Source organism: Zingiber officinale, chromosome 7B (genome assembly GCF_018446385.1).
Source record: "Zingiber officinale cultivar Zhangliang chromosome 7B, Zo_v1.1, whole genome shotgun sequence".
Taxonomy (NCBI): Eukaryota; Viridiplantae; Streptophyta; class Magnoliopsida; order Zingiberales; family Zingiberaceae; genus Zingiber; species Zingiber officinale.
Genome location: NC_055999.1, coordinates 34,791,911 through 34,807,994, shown reverse-complemented (window position 1 = coordinate 34,807,994; position 16,084 = coordinate 34,791,911).

Below are 16,084 nucleotides of genomic sequence, written 5' to 3'. Positions count from 1 at the left end.
TTAAAATTTACACTATAGGCTTAATTAAAATCTGCACTATAAGCTTACATAAAAATCTGCATTATAAGATTAATTAAAATCTGCACTATAGGTTTAATTAAAAATCTGCACTATAAGCTTAATTAAAATCTGCACTATAAGCCTACATAAAAATCTACACTATAAGCTTAATAAAAATCTGTACTATAGACTTAATTAAAAATCTGCACTATAAGAGCTTAATTAAAATCTGCAATATAAGCTCTATATAAAAATATGCATTATAAGCTTAATTAAAATCTGCACTATAGGCTCAATTAAAAATCTGCACTATAAGCGCTTAATTAAAATTTGCAATATAAGCTCTACATAAAAATCTGCATTATAAGCTTAATTAAAATCTGCACTATAGGCTTAATTAAAATTCTGCACTATAAGCGCTTCTTATGTTTCGAATTCAAGAAGAACAAAGGTCCGAAACTACTCCTACTGCAGGTGAGAAGCACTTACCTTGCTTCTTGGACTCACAACCGAACAAAAAGGGCTTCTAGGACCTTGGCCGGCCGCCGGAGACGATGCCCTAACTCCCTTTCGTTTTCTGCCCGAGCTCCGCCATTGTACGCGTAAGAGAAGGAGAGAATAGTTTAAGTCACGGGAAAACAGAGCATCAACTTATCCATTTTTATAACTTAATATTTCTGTTAACTCCTTAAATAAATTCGCTACCTTTTCTAAACAGACAAATCCAACATCAACTTATCCATTTTATAATCCAATATTCTGTTAACTATCTTAAATAAATTCGCTACATTTTCTAAACAGACAAATCCAACATCAACTTATCCCTTTTATAATCTAATATTCTGTTAAATATCTTAAATAAATTCGCTACCTTTTCTAAACAGACAAATCCAACATCAACTTATCCCTTTTATAATCCAATATTCTGTTAACTATCTTAAATAAATTTGGCTACCTTTTCTAAATAGAACCGCCTGCTTGACCACTTGGTCAGCTGGATTTGCTTAAGGCTTGGTTCGGGCAGAGGTTGCAGGTTCGAATCTCGGCTAATTTTCTTTATTTTTTACAACTTGTTTCTTTTGGTAAAAATACCAAACGAACTCCAAAAATTACATAAAAATACTCTAAATTTTTTTAAAAATCTCTAGAATTTTTCTAAAGCATTTCTAAATATTTTTAAGTACTATTAGGACTCGAAATGAGGAAATTTGAGTTGTTACAATTCCTCATACCTTATAAAAAGTTCGTCCTCGAACTTAGAACAATTCTGGATATTTCTGCCTCATGCTGTTCCTCACACAAGAACTTTTATCTAGCTTAAGCACATATAAACAAATATTTCTAAAGATTTCTCTTTACTGCAAAAAAATAAAAGCATACTAAAAAGAATTTAAGTACTTTCTTACTTGAAGACGGCAAGGTTGGTGCTGATGTGTGATGCTGGAGAATAGGAACTGCTCTGATACCAACTATAACACCCCACCCTCCTCACTACTGGTCTGTGAAGGCGGGGCGCTACTGGACTACTAACTTATCTTAAAACTATCCTTGTTCACATGTTGATAGAACTTCCTAAAACTCTCGGAGAACTCAAAACATACAATTAACTAGCAGCGGAAGACTAAATGACTCATCTAATACATTCTTAATAAATGACAATCTTAATAAATTCTTATGCTAGGTCACAAGGCTTCTATAGTCCAGGCATCACACATCCATCCGCACCTCCTTGTCGCCTTCCTTTGCTATAACTTTTCCTTTCCTTTATCTGCAGTAAGAGAAAAATGCATCTATAAGCAAAATTACTTAGTAAGCGTTATCTAACTCACAAAACTCGAATATGCATGTGAATATACTGAAATCTAAATGCTGAATGCTCAAAAGGAAAACTACTCATGCTCATCTACAAGAAAAAGAAATATACTGAAATGCTAAACGTGTAAAACAAATCTATACAATCATGCTAGCATAATCTTGCTGAATTTTAAACACTTTCTGAATCTTATTTCACTTGTTTAAAAACTTATACTTCAATACTTCAAAATAATAATCAACTTTCTTCTTGGGCCCGACAACTGTACTTGCTATGCGCGCATCCCTAACTAGACCCAAGGTAACTAGTCCCGAATCTTGTAGGGTTTACTATTGTAATGACCCGACCCATTTGGCGGCCAATTTGGCGACCCTCGGGTCGTCGACCGTCGACCGTCGGCCGTGGCGTTACTACTAGGTTATCTAAACCAAGGGACGACTATGGGAGCCCAACCCAAGGACAACTGAGAGTCCAACACAGTGCCACTGATAAAAGTAAAATACTTGTTATCTTTTAATACTTCTAATATATAATGCCTTGGCATTTTAACGAGCACCTTGTGTGCCAAAATCCCTAAAGTCTTGACTTTGGGATCTACTTAAAGCCTTGACCTTTTTCTTTCTTTTCTTTATCTTCCTTATACTTGTTAATAGCTCTAATAAAAGAATGCTTCTTTAAAAACTGAAATGTTTAAACAAATTCTAACTTTGAAATGCATAAACAAAAATCTGCATACTATGCTAATCAAAATTCTGCATACTATTCTAATCAAGATTCTGCATTCTATGCTACACTATTTCTGCATACTATGCAAACATAAATTCTGCACGATAATACTTAACCAAACTGCACTATAATCTTTTTCTTTAAAAACTGCATTATAAGTTCCACCAAAAATCTGCACTACAAGTTCCACCAAAAATCTGCACTATAAATTCCACCAAAAATCTGCACTACAAGTTCCACCAAAAATCTGCACTATAAACTTTAAAGAAATCTGCACCATAAGCTTAATTAAAATTTGCACTATAGGCTTAATTAAAATCTGCACTATAAGCTTACATAAAAATCTACATTATAAGCTTAATTAAAATCTGCACTATATGTTTAATTAAAAATCTGCACTATAAGCTTAATTAAAATCTGCACTATAAGCCTACATAAAAATCTGTACTATAAGCTTAATAAAAATCTGTACTATAGGCTTAATTAAAAATCTGCACTATAAGCGCTTAATTAAAATCTGCAATATAAGCTCTACATAAAAATCTGCATTATAAGCTTAATTAAAATCTGCACTATAGGCTTAATTAAAAATCTGCACTATAAGCGCTTAATTAAAATCTGTAATATAAGCTCTACATAAAAACTGCATTATAAGCTTAATTAAAATCTGCACTATAGGCTTAATTAAAAATCTGCACTATAAGCGCTTCTTATGTTTCGAATTCAAGAAGAACAAAGGTCCGAAACTACTCCTACTGCAGGTGAGAAGCACTTACCTTGCTTCTTGGACTCACAACCGAACAAAAAGGGCTTCTAGGACCTTGGCCGGCCGCCGGAGACGATGCCCTAACTCCCTTTCGTTTTCTGCCCGAGCTCCGCCATTGTACGCAGAGAATAGTTTAAGTCACAGGAAAACAGAGCATCAACTTATCCCTTTTTATAACTTAATATTTCTGTTAACTCCTTAAATAAATTCGCTACCTTTTCTAAACAGACAAATCCAACATCAACTTATCCATTTTATAATCCAATATTCTGTTAACTATCTTAAATAAATTCGCTACCTTTTCTAAACAGACAAATCCAACATCAACTTATCCCTTTTATAATCTAATATTCTGTTAAATATCTTAAATAAATTCGCTACCTTTTCTAAACAGACAAATCCAACATCAACTTATCCCTTTTATAATCCAATATTCTGTTAACTATCTTAAATAAATTTGGCTACCTTTTCTAAACAGAACCGCCTGCTTGACCACTTGGTCAGCCGGATTTGCTTAAGGCTTGGTTCGGCCGGAGGTTGCAGGTTCGAATATCAGCTAGTTTTCTTTATTTTTTGCAACTTGTTTCTTTTGGTAAAAATACCAAACGAACTCTAAAAACTGCATAAAAATACTCTAAAAATTTCTAAAAATCTCTAGAATTTTTCTAAAGCATTTCTAAATATTTTTAAGTACTATTAGGACTCGAAATGAGAAAATTTTTGTTGTTACATTCTAGGACTGCATGGCGAGGCACATGGCCTTCTTGGGTATGGGAGCATCCACCACCGCCTAGACAAAGCCTTTTAAGGAAAGCTAATATTTAATTTCCTTATATAACTCTAGGTTTAACCAAAAAGAATAATCGAATCACAAATTCGAAAAACAAAAAAGAAAACACAAACTCGAATTACAATTCGAAAAACTAGAATCTAATGCCTCTTGTGTTTGGAATTCTAACAAAGAAAAATAACTAGCATGACGCGGAAGAAAATTACTAGTTATACCTTTTCTTTGTATGCTAATTGTTGGTGCAACCTTAGGTCAAGGTTGACCTGGTTGACCCGACTCGAGTTGACGTGACTCGAGTTGTATTTTGATGTTTGACTTGGGAAGATTGTCGGTGCAACCTTAGGTCAAGGTTGACCTAGTTGTGTTGCATGTTGATGTTTGACACTCGTGAGAGAGTTCTATTCTTGATGTGGGACAAGAATAGATGTTTGGGAGATTATTGGTGCAACCGTAGGTCAGGGTTGACCTGGTTGACCTGATTCGGGAAAAGTCCAAGTATGGAGACTTGGCACGGAAAAGTCCAAGTAGGGAGCTTGGCACTGGAAAAGTCCAAGTATGGAGACTTGGCACGGAAAAGTCCAAGCGAGGAGCTTGGCACGCGAAAAGTCAAGTATGGAGACTTGGCTGGAAAAGTCAAGTATGGAGACTTGGCACGGAAAAGTCTGGTGAGTGAAGCCAGGCGGTGGGAAAGTCCTAACTGGGATGTTAGGCGGTTGGAAAGTCCTGAGTGAAGCCAGGCGGTGGGAAAGTCCTAACTGGGATGTTAGGCGGTTGGAAAGTCCTGGTGAAGCCAGGCAGTGGGAAAGTCCTAACCGGGATGTTAGGCGGTGTGGAAATCCTGGTGAGTGAAACCGGTGGAAAGTCTGGTGAGTAAAGCCGGGCAGGGAAAATCCAGATGGATCAAGGGTGATCGGACATCCGGTGTGAGAATCCAAGTGAGTGAAGCTTGGCATATGGAGTCGGAGAGGGCTCGGTGGCTCGTTCTCCGAACTAGAGAGGGCACTCTAAACCTAGGAATTGGATCGGATGGTGGCCGATCCGGTGATGTCGTTGCCACGATCGGTGCGGTGACCGATCGAATCAGATCGATAGCTCAGCGATTATAATCGATCGGTCGGAGACCGATCGAGGCAACGTAACTGCGAGAAGAAGCGTGGATCGGTCTGCGGCCGATCCACCCATTGATCGATCGGCACCGATCGAGCATAGATCGATGGCGAGGGCTGAACGATCGGTCTATGGACCGATCGGAGGTTCCTGATCGGTCCACAGACCGATCGGGGCTCGATCGCGACACCTGATCGGTGCGGGGACCGATCGGTGTGACAATAAGCTTCGCGCTTAGGCTGATCGGTGCGGGCCGTCGGGGTTCTAGCCGCAGCGGCTAGTTTCTTCATTGTTTTCTTGGCGGTATAAAGGGGTCGAGGCGTGCACAACTTCTCCTTCCTCTTCTCTTCTCTGAGCAGCTGGTGTGCTCTTGAGCTTTGTTGAGCTCTCATCGTGCTGAAGCTCTGCGTGAGTTTCCTGCTGGTGTTCTAGCTGTTGGATAGCTGCTGCTTCATCAAGGTTCCAGTCGACAACAAGAGGCAAGCAAGTGTTTTACAATTTCTGTTGTTCTTGTTTGTTGTCTCTATTGTTGTACTCCTTCGTTTGCTGTTGCAAAAGACTGTGGCGAGGTTTCTCCACCCATAAGGAGTATTTATTAGCCGGGTTTCCGGGGATTCATCCACCGACGGATTGACAGGGCTCGTCCACCTTACGGACACGCCGAGGAGTAGGAGTATCATCTCCGAACCTCGTACATCGCTGCGTCTAAGGTTTGATTTCTCCATTTACGTTTCTGTTGTTATTTTTCTGCTGCGCTAACCTGATTTGTAGAAAGAAACGAGCGATTTGGGGCGGCTATTCACACCCCCCTCTCTAGCCGAGTACGTAGGATCCTAACAAGTGGTATCAGAGCAAGGTCGCTCTTCATCGGATCAACACCCGTGGGAGCAAAGCTAGAGAATGGATCTCTATGGAGAAGACGTCACCATCCCACCCTTCTACGAATGCGGCGACTTCGCGTATTGGAAGGTAAGGATGAAGTACTTTCTTATGACTAACATAATGAATTGGTTTTGTGTACAAGAAGGCTTTTCTCCTCCGGTGGATAGGGAAGGAAAACCTCTTGAGAAGAAGGAGTGGACCGGAGAACAAATTCACAAATCCGAAATCAACGAAGAGGTAACGAAAACAATTGAATTTTCATTACCTACTAATATTTTGTGTAAGATAGGTAAATACAACAATGCCAAGGAGTTGTGGGATAACTTGGCCAAGTACCATGAGGAGAGCTCCACTTCAAGCCATGAAGAGGAGCATAGTGAGTCAAGTAGTTCACATCATGGAGGGAGCGAATTGGGAGTTGAGGGCTACTCAACATCCAAGGAAGAAGAGGAGGAGAGTTCCTCTTGCTCAAGTTCGGAGCAAGAAGAAGAAGTGTTCACCTCCGGAAGGGTTGAAGAAGAAAGCTCATCTCCACCCTCAACCCTAGGTAACTCAAGCAATTTAAGTTCAATTAAATTACATATTATGTGCTTTGAGTGTAGGGAACATGGACATTACAAGAGTAAGTGTCCAAAGAGGGTAAGAAAGACTCCACCGGCGCCAAAGGTCAAGGAAGCCGGAGTCCCGAAACGCAAGGGGCAAGGAGCACATCGTGTGCTTCCAATGCAAGCAAAGGGGACACTATAGGAGCCATTGTCCGAGGGGGAGGCAACCTCACAAGGGCAAGAGACCGGGCACAACGATAGGGGGAGCTAAGGCAAACCCTAAGGTAACCTCTAAGGTTCATTATTGCAATTCTAATAAAACTCATGCTAGTAGTTTTGTTGCAATTGTTAATAATGATAAGCATGTTAACTTTAGGATCCAATACATGTGCTTAGGAGCTAAACATGTTAGCCTAGGTAAGGATAACACTAGAAATATCAACCCTAGGATTAACGCTTCTAAAGTTAAGGAAAACCTAGGTAGAAATCCCAAGAAGACTAGACACATGCCTAGGAATATCTCAAGAGAAAATGACAAATTAAAACTTGAGGTATTAGAGAGAGAAAATCAAGTCTTGAGGTCAAGACTTGATAATTTAGAAAAGGCTCTTAAAAACATGGAGAAGTCATCTCTAGGGTTTAAGAGTCAAAATCTCAAGTCCAAGGACAAGAAAGGTTTGGGTCACAAACCTAAGTCCCAAATGATCAAGCCCACTTACCACAATGTTCCATTCGATTATGGAACAAAACCTAGGGCTAGGAAGACCATTACCAAGGTTACAAGGGGAGTCACCCCTATAGTTGATCTTGACGAGACCCAAATGACCAAGGCTTCAAAGCCTAAGAGGGTCATTAGGAGGGTTGCTAGGGAAGTCATCCCTAGTGAATATTTAGTGAACCCAATGAGCTCAAATAGGTATTGGGTTCCTAGGAGCATCTTCTCTACCCCATAGATGGGTTAGAGAGTGTCAACTCCAATAAGAAGGGTAGTTAACCCAACTTTGAGGAAATTGACACTCAAGGAGCATTTTCAAGGTTTTGTGAACCTTTGAAAATGAAAAGGAATTATCGTTTACTCCTTGAAGAGTAAATTGTGCCATATTTGAAAATATCGATTTTAATCTTATTTGGCAAAATTTAAGAAAACCTAGAGAAATACCATAATTGGGATTTTGGTTTTTCTCTTAGGGATATATGGGCAATCTAGGGTTAGATTTTTAAGTTAGCAAAGGCTAAGGATACTTAGATAGGGAATTTAGGTATTTTATTTGTGCTAACTTGCCATGATTGGTTGCCATATGCCATGCCATGACATCATATTTATTTTATTATCATTTGAAATGTCATGATAATGCTTAGGTTATCTATATGTCATGTTTATTTAAGTTTTCAAACTTTATGCCATGACATCATGACATTGGCACATGTTTTTACTTATGATATCATTTTATGCCATGTCATCATCTCTTGCATTAATAATCAATGAAATTGATTTAAGGATGAAAAACACATTTTGATATTGAGATCAAATTTGTGTTTAGAAAATGCATGAGACCTTAGTCTAAGATACCTAAACCCATATCTCACATCAACATTGACTTGGATGTGGTTGATACACTTTAGATGTATATGAGATATTAGGATCATGAGTTAGGATCAAGGTGCATAGTTTTTGTACCTAGATGAGCCTAATTCAAGAAATGGAGGATCATAGGGAAAGCTTGTGTACAAGTCATGTACATTTAGCCCTAAGATTATGGTCCTAAATTAAAAGGTTTAAAATCATTTTGAAATTGATTTGTAAAACCTTGATGAAGCCATCTTAGTGATAGCATTCATCATTGAACATTGTGATACAAAGTTGAGTTAAACTTGAAATATTTCAAAGTTTTTGAACTTTGTATCAAGATTGAAAAATGGAAGTTATTTTCATAGAAAACTATTTTTCCATGATAATATATGATATGAGGAATGTATCCTCAAAATTTTACGATTTTTGGAATTTTATGGAAGTTTCTGAATTTCCGGAAAAGGGAAATCGAAATCTCTGATTTCAGAGTATGGATCGGTCACCGGACCGATCCACGGAAGTTCGATCGTGCGGTGACCGATCGGTGGCAATCTAGTGCGATCGATGAAGGGTGGATCGGTGCGGGGACCGATCCAGATCGATCGGTGCGGGACCGATCGTGCGTGCGATTCGATTTTCATTGTTGGTCTGAAATTTCAATTTGGAAGTTGGTTTTGTGGATTTCTAAAGGTTTGAAACTCGCCAAGACATTGTTGGTGCAATGGTCAAGGGGAGTTGACCTTTAGGGGAAGTTTTACCTAATTGTCAAGGGGAGTTGACTTTTAGGGAGTTTTACTCAAAAGACTTTTAAGGATTAGTGATATGGGATTATCACTAAGTTGATTGTTGAGTTTAGTATCAAGGGGAAATTATGAGTTTCAAATGAAAGGTATGGGACTTTCATTAGGAAGAAACTCTTGACCTTGATACCCTCCTTTTCTTTTGATGTGTGTCAAAAAGGGAGAGTAGTCATTGGAGAATTATTGGGGAACCCAAGTTAGGTTATCGGGTTAACCTAAGCTAGGGGAAGAATGTCAAGGAATGTTCAAGGAAGAATATTGGAATTCTTTTTGATGTGTGTCAAAAAGGGGAAGAATTATTGGGGAACCCAAGTTAGGTTATCGGGTTAACCTAAGTTTGGGGAGAAACGTTCAAGGGAGAATATTGGAGTTTGGAAAGAATGTTCAAGGAAGAACCTGAGTTAAGGTTATCGGTTTAACCTAACTTGATTATGGTTTTGTCAAACATCAAAAAGGGAGATTGTTGGTGCAACCTTAGGTCAAGGTTGACTGGTTGACCGACTCGAGTTGACGTGACTCGAGTTGTATTTGATGTTTGACTTGGGAAGATTGGTGCAACCTTAGGTCAAGGTTGACCTAGTTGTGTTGCATGTTGATGTTTGACACTTGTGAGAGAGTTCTATTCTTGATGTGGGACAAGAATAGATGTTTGGGAGATTATTGGTGCAATCGTAGGTCGGGGTTGACCTGGTTGACCTGATTCGGGAAAAGTCCAAGTATGGAGACTTGGCACGGAAAGTCCAAGTAGGGAGCTTGGCACTGGAAAAGTCCAAGTATGGAGACTTGGCACGGAAAAGTCCAAGCAGGAAAAGTCCAAGTATGGAGACTTGGCACTGGAAAAGTCCAAGTATGGAGACTTGGCACGGGAAAGTCCGGTGAGTGAAGCGAGCAGTGGGAAAGTCCTAACTGGGATGTTAGGCGGTTGGAAAGTCCTGGTGAGTGAAGCCAGGCGGTGGGAAAGTCCTAACGGGATGTTAGGCGTTGGAAAGTCCGTGAGTGAAGCCGGTGGGAAAGTCCTAGCGGGATGTTGGCGGTGTGGAAATCTGGTGAGTGAAACGGTGGAAAGTCCCGTGAGTAAAGCCGGGCAAGGGAAAATCCGGATGGATCAAGGTGATCGGACATCGGTGTTGAGAAGTCCAAGTGAGTGAAGCTTGGCATATGGAGTCGGAGAGGGCTCGGTAGCTCGTTCTCCGAACTAGGTTAGAGAGGGCACTCTAAACCTAGGAATTGGATCGGACTGGTGACCGATCCGGTGATATTGCGTTTGCCCTGATCGGTCTGGTGTAATCGATCGATGGCTCATCGATTATAATCGATCGATGCGGAGACCGATCGGAGGCAACGCAACTTGCGAGAAGAAAGCGTGGATCGGTCTGGACCGATCCACCCATGGCTGATCGATCGGCGCCGATCGTGCATAGATCGATGGCGTGAGAGCGAGCGATCGGTCTATGGACCGTCGAGGTTCCTGATCGCCCGGATCGAACATCCGCTGGTCGCGAAACCCAGCCTGGCGCTGTGGAAATTCTTCGCGAACGTCGATCTGTCCGATGCGCGGACGACCCGGTTCAAATCGTTGCGCGACGGCTTCGTTCGTCCTTTACGCAGGGGTCGAGAGCTGTAGCTGCACAACTTCTCCTTCCTCTTCTCTTCTGCTACCGAGCTGCTGGTGTGCTCTTGAGCTTTGCTGAGCTCTCATCGCTGCTGAAGCTCTGCGTGAGTTTCCTGCTGGTGTTCTAGCTGCTGGATCTGAGAAGCTGCTGCTTCATCAAGGTTCCAGTCGACAACAAGAGGCAAGCAAGTGTTTTACAATTTCTGTTGTTCTTGTTTGTTGTCTCTATTGTTGTACTCCTTCGTTTGCTGTTGCAAAAGACTGTGGCGAGGTTTCTCCACCCATAAGGAGTATTTATTAGCCGGGTTTCCGGGGATTCATCCACCGACGGATTGACAGGGCTCGTCCACCTTACGGACACGCCGAGGAGTAGGAGTATCATCTCCGAACCTCGTACATCGCTGCGTCTAAGGTTTGATTTCTCCATTTACGTTTCTGTTGTTATTTTTCCGCTGCGCTATCCTGATTTGTAGAAAGAAACGAGCGATTTGGGGCGGCTATTCACACCTTTTCTTTGTATGCTAATAACCTCGAGATCTTCTGTCGTATTCCTCGCCTCCTCTTGGACGTCGTGTGGGTGACGATCCTCCAAGATGAACACCACCCAAAAGCTCCTCCTTCTTCCTTCCTATATCCGGCCACCAAAAGGGAAGTAACTCCATGAGAGTTTCGACCACCACCAAAGAGAAAATAAAGAGAAGAGAGGGAAAACAAGGGCCGACCACCAAGCAAGGACAAAGCAAGAGGAATAGATTGGATAAGGTGCCTTCTTCTTCTCTTATTCTCCTTCTCTATTTGTATCCGTCCACACAAAGTAACCATAAAAATTATGGTCGGCCCTAGCATGATGAAAGGCAAGGAGCCGACCCTAAGGAGGAAGCTAGAGAGAAGAGAGAAAATAATTAATTAGCTCTTGAGGCAACACCTCCCCTTCTTTTATAATCCTTGGCCATGGCAATTAAGGAAAGATTTTTCCAATGAATTAAAATCTTTCTTTTAATCATCCCTTGATTCCTCTAATTTTCCTCTTATGGCCAGCCCCTTGCTTGGTCACCAAATAAGGGTGGCTGGCCCCTTATCATGAAGGAAAATTTCTTAAAAAATTTTATAAGCAAAAAGGATAGCTCTTATAAAATTTTACAAGCTCTCTATTAATTTCCTAATGTGGATGGCAAAAAAGGAAAGTTTTAAAAAATTAAAACCAAGTTTTAAAATTTAAAAACTTTCTTTTATAGAATCCCTTTTTAACATGGTTACAAAAAAGAAAAAATTTAAATTTAAAACTTACTTTTAAAACCATGAGGATGGTTACAAAAAAGGAAAGTTTTAAAAACTTTTAAAACTCTCTTTTAAACCATGTGGCCTAATTCAAATAAGGAAAGTTTTATAATTTTAAAAACTCTCTTTTAAAACTTGTAGATATCTACAAAGAGAAGATTTTAAAAATTCAAAAAACACCCCTTAACTTTGAATTATGTGGCCAGCCCCCTTGCACAAAGCAAAGGCCGGCCACCTTGAAAGAATTTATGGCCAGCCCTTGGCTTAGTCACCAAGCCTTGGGCCGGCCCTTCTTGGACACCAAGATGGATTTTCATTGAGTGGATTTGAATCATTAATGAGGCTACGATAGGGACCTAGAGGAGAAATTGGTCTTGGTCTTCCGATGAGCTTGAGTATCTCGTGTTCGCCCCGAACACACAACTCAAGTTCATCAATAATAACTCATTCCACTAGAGAGTTATTATTGCACTACCACACCAATCCCAAATTACATTATGATTTCCTTCTTATCATGAGTGTGTTAGTCTCTCTGTGTTTATGATAACAAATGTCCACTAATTAAGTAAGTTACTGACAACTCACTTAATTAATATCTAGCTCCAAGAGTAGTACCACTTAACTTCATCGTCATGTCGGACTAAGTCCACCTGTAGGGTTTAACATGACAATCCTTATGAGCTCCTCTTGGGAACATTCTCAACCTAGATAACTAGGACACAGATTCCTTTTATAATCAACAACACACACTATAAGTAATATTATTTCCCAACTTATTGGGCCTATTGATTTATCAAGCTAAATCTCACCCTTTGATAAGTTAAAGAAATAAATACTAAATATATGTGCTCGTTAATATATTAGGATTAAGAGCACACATTTCCATAATAACTAAGGTCTAGTTCTTTTATTAAGTCAGTATAAAAAGAACTTACCTAAAATGGTCCTACTGAATACACTTAGAGTGTACTAGTGTAATTTATTAGTCAAGATAAACTAATACCTAATTACACTATGACTATTCCACTGGTTTGTTCCTTTCTATCTTAGTCATGAGCAACTGTTTATAATTTATAAAGAACTGATAACATGATCTTCTGTGTATGACACCACACATCATGTTATTTACAATATAAATTAATTGAACAACTACACTTAACAAATAAATGTAGACATTTGACCAATGTGATTCTTTTATTTCTAAAATAAATGTTTACAAAAGCTAAACTTTTAGTATACACTCTAACAGATATTACCTGTTCTGATTACCTTGAGTGTTCCATCATTGCCGAATGCAACCGACCCTAGGTTCTTGTATTTCAACTTAGTGAATTTCAGTCTATCTCCAATCATGTGCCTAGAGCATCCACTATCTAGCATCCATTGATCCAAATCATTATGTTCCTACACATAAAGTATTTGATTTGGTTTAATTTGACGGATAAAAAGATAGTTTGATTGAAATTAACTTTTTAATGTTCTATCTCACCCAGTCTAGGTTATCAAACATGGTATCCCTATGGATCATTGTGAGATGGTTTTATTGAGTTAATCAATTTTAAGTTCTGACTTGGTTAGATTAAGTATTTTTTTAACTTATTTAGTAATCATGTTAAATTGATTAATTTAAAATTGATTAATTGATTTTAATTATTAATTTAATATTGATTAATTAATTAAATTTAAATTGATTATATTGATTTTAATTATTAATTTAATATTGATTAATTAATTAAGTTAAAATTGATTATATTGATTTTAATTATTAATTTAATATTGATTAATTAATTAAGTTAAAATTGATTATATTGATTTTATTTATTTCTAAATTATACTTAGGTCCATCTCACCCATTTCTAAATTATCAATCAGGGAACCTTATTGATTTTGTGAGATGTTTAATTTTATCTTTGATTTAAGTTATGTCTAAGGATTAATTTACATTTGAGTTAGACTCAGATTTTTCAATTGGTCAATTAAATACACATTTGAGAGATTAGCTTTCAAGCTGTGGCGAGGCACTAGGCCTTCTTGGGTATGGGATCATCCACCACTTCTAGACAAAGCCTCTCAAAGAAATTAGATATTTAATTTTCCTTTTGAAACCCCTAGGTCTAACTAGTCAAGTGTAAATTACGCCTCAGTCCTTATCTAGCCTAATCTAAGCATATATAAGAAAAGCAATAAGAATAATCATCAAACAATTATAAAAATGGTCTTCTTGTTGGCTCCCCCCAGATCATTGCCTCGATATGGTCTATCAAGATAATAGATTTGATCCTTGGGGACCCAATATTGTCCAAGTCCAACTTGATTAACCAAGTTTGACTTAGAGACCCATGCTTGGACTAATTTGTTATTATTTCTATTAACTAGAGATAAATATGACTTGTATTTTCTTTTAGCCTTGAATCCAAGTCCGGATCTGTTGTAAATGGCTCATTATTTTCCAAGAATCAGATCAAGATTCTTGGAACCCAGAGTAAACCGTTCCAACGTGTCCTTTAGTTCCTTGATTTGATTTTCAGGCTAGAATTCTCTTCCTCAAGTTTTTGGACTTGAGTTGAGGTTCTAGTCTGATCAAGATCAATCAAGGAGCTAGGGTTAGTCACTTTTTTTAAGGAATGTTACTTCCTTTTGAAGTGACTTGACCCGGACATTCGATTTATCTAGCTTACGTAACAAATAGTTAACTAAACTGTATAATTTATCTAATTGACAAGCACTTACTGTGGGTTTTGGCCCTTCGGAAATGGATATGGATCCGTGGCTTCGCTTGGACTCAGCTTTCAATTCACTCTCAATTTCCGATTCGTTGATGTGTTCCCGGGTCGTCAGTGCAAGGAAGCTCATATGCTCGAGCTCTTCATCAGAATCTTCTGAAGAGGACTCATCCCATATGGCTTGTAGTGCTTTCTTCTTTCTCTGCTTCTTTGCTTCTTTTTGGTTGGGACAATTGGCCTTAACGTGTCCCTTTTGATTGAATTTGTAGCAGGTTACTTCGAATTTTACCTTTGGACTTGTATGTACCTTCTTGGACTGAACTACCTTCTTGATATCCTTCTTCGTGAGCCCCTTCTTCTTTCTGTAGAGCTTGCATACTAGGTTGACAAGCTCTGCTTCTATCTCGTCATCATCATTCTCTAAGTCTGATTCTTCTTCGAATTCGGGTTCGATCTGATGCTTCTTCCTTGCATCCTCTATCTTGCTTGTACCTGCAAACAATGCAACACTTTTCTCGACCGACCGAGCATTAGTCTGTTCATGTAATTCAAATTCAGAAAATAACTCATCTAATTTAATTAAAGACAAATCCTTAGAAACTTTGTAGGCATCGACCATGGATACCCACAAAGTGTTCCTCGGAAAGGTATTAAGCACGTACCTTATAACATCGCGGTTCTCCACTTTCTGTCCGATCGTGTAAAGTCCATTCAGTAGATCTTGAATTCTCGAATGAAGCTTGCTAGCTATCTCTCCTTCCTGCATTTTGATATTATACAATTTATTAAAAAGTAAGTCACGCTTACTTACCTTTGTGTCGGGCATGCCCTCGTGCAACTCGATCAATATCTCCCACAATTCTTATGCACTTGAGAATGGGCCGACTCGGTTTAACTTCTCCTTTGTAAGGCTGCATTAAAGGATGCACGTTGCTTTTGCATTGGCTTCTACCTTCTTTATTATGCTAGGGTCCCAGTCTTCGCATGATATGGGTTTTCCTATGCCGTCAAGTGGAAGCGAGATGCCGGTCTTGATGATTATCCATACCTCGAACTAAGTTTGGAGGTAGGACTCCATTCGGCCCTTCCAGTAGCCAAAGTCTTCCCCGGAGAAGAGCGGTGGTTGGGCTGTGCTATAGCCTTCTTGATGGGCCATATAGCAACGGAAATCTTACATAGAAAAAAAACAGAGAACTTGTTCCAAGACTTAGTCTTGGATTAGTAGTGAGGGATTAAAAAAAATTACAACACGAACTCGAGTGGTGTTGCATTAGCTTTGAGCAAAAATTTTAATTATGAAAAAAACTAGATCTGAAGGTGGTAATTCTACCGATTCCGGTCGACTCCGAAAAATTAAAAATTATCACGAAAAAAATGCTTGAATGGTTGTTGCACCAATTCGAAGCGACCCCGCTCTGATATCAATTGTTGGATCGAAAAATGCTAAGGGGGGGGGGGGTGAATAGCGCTCA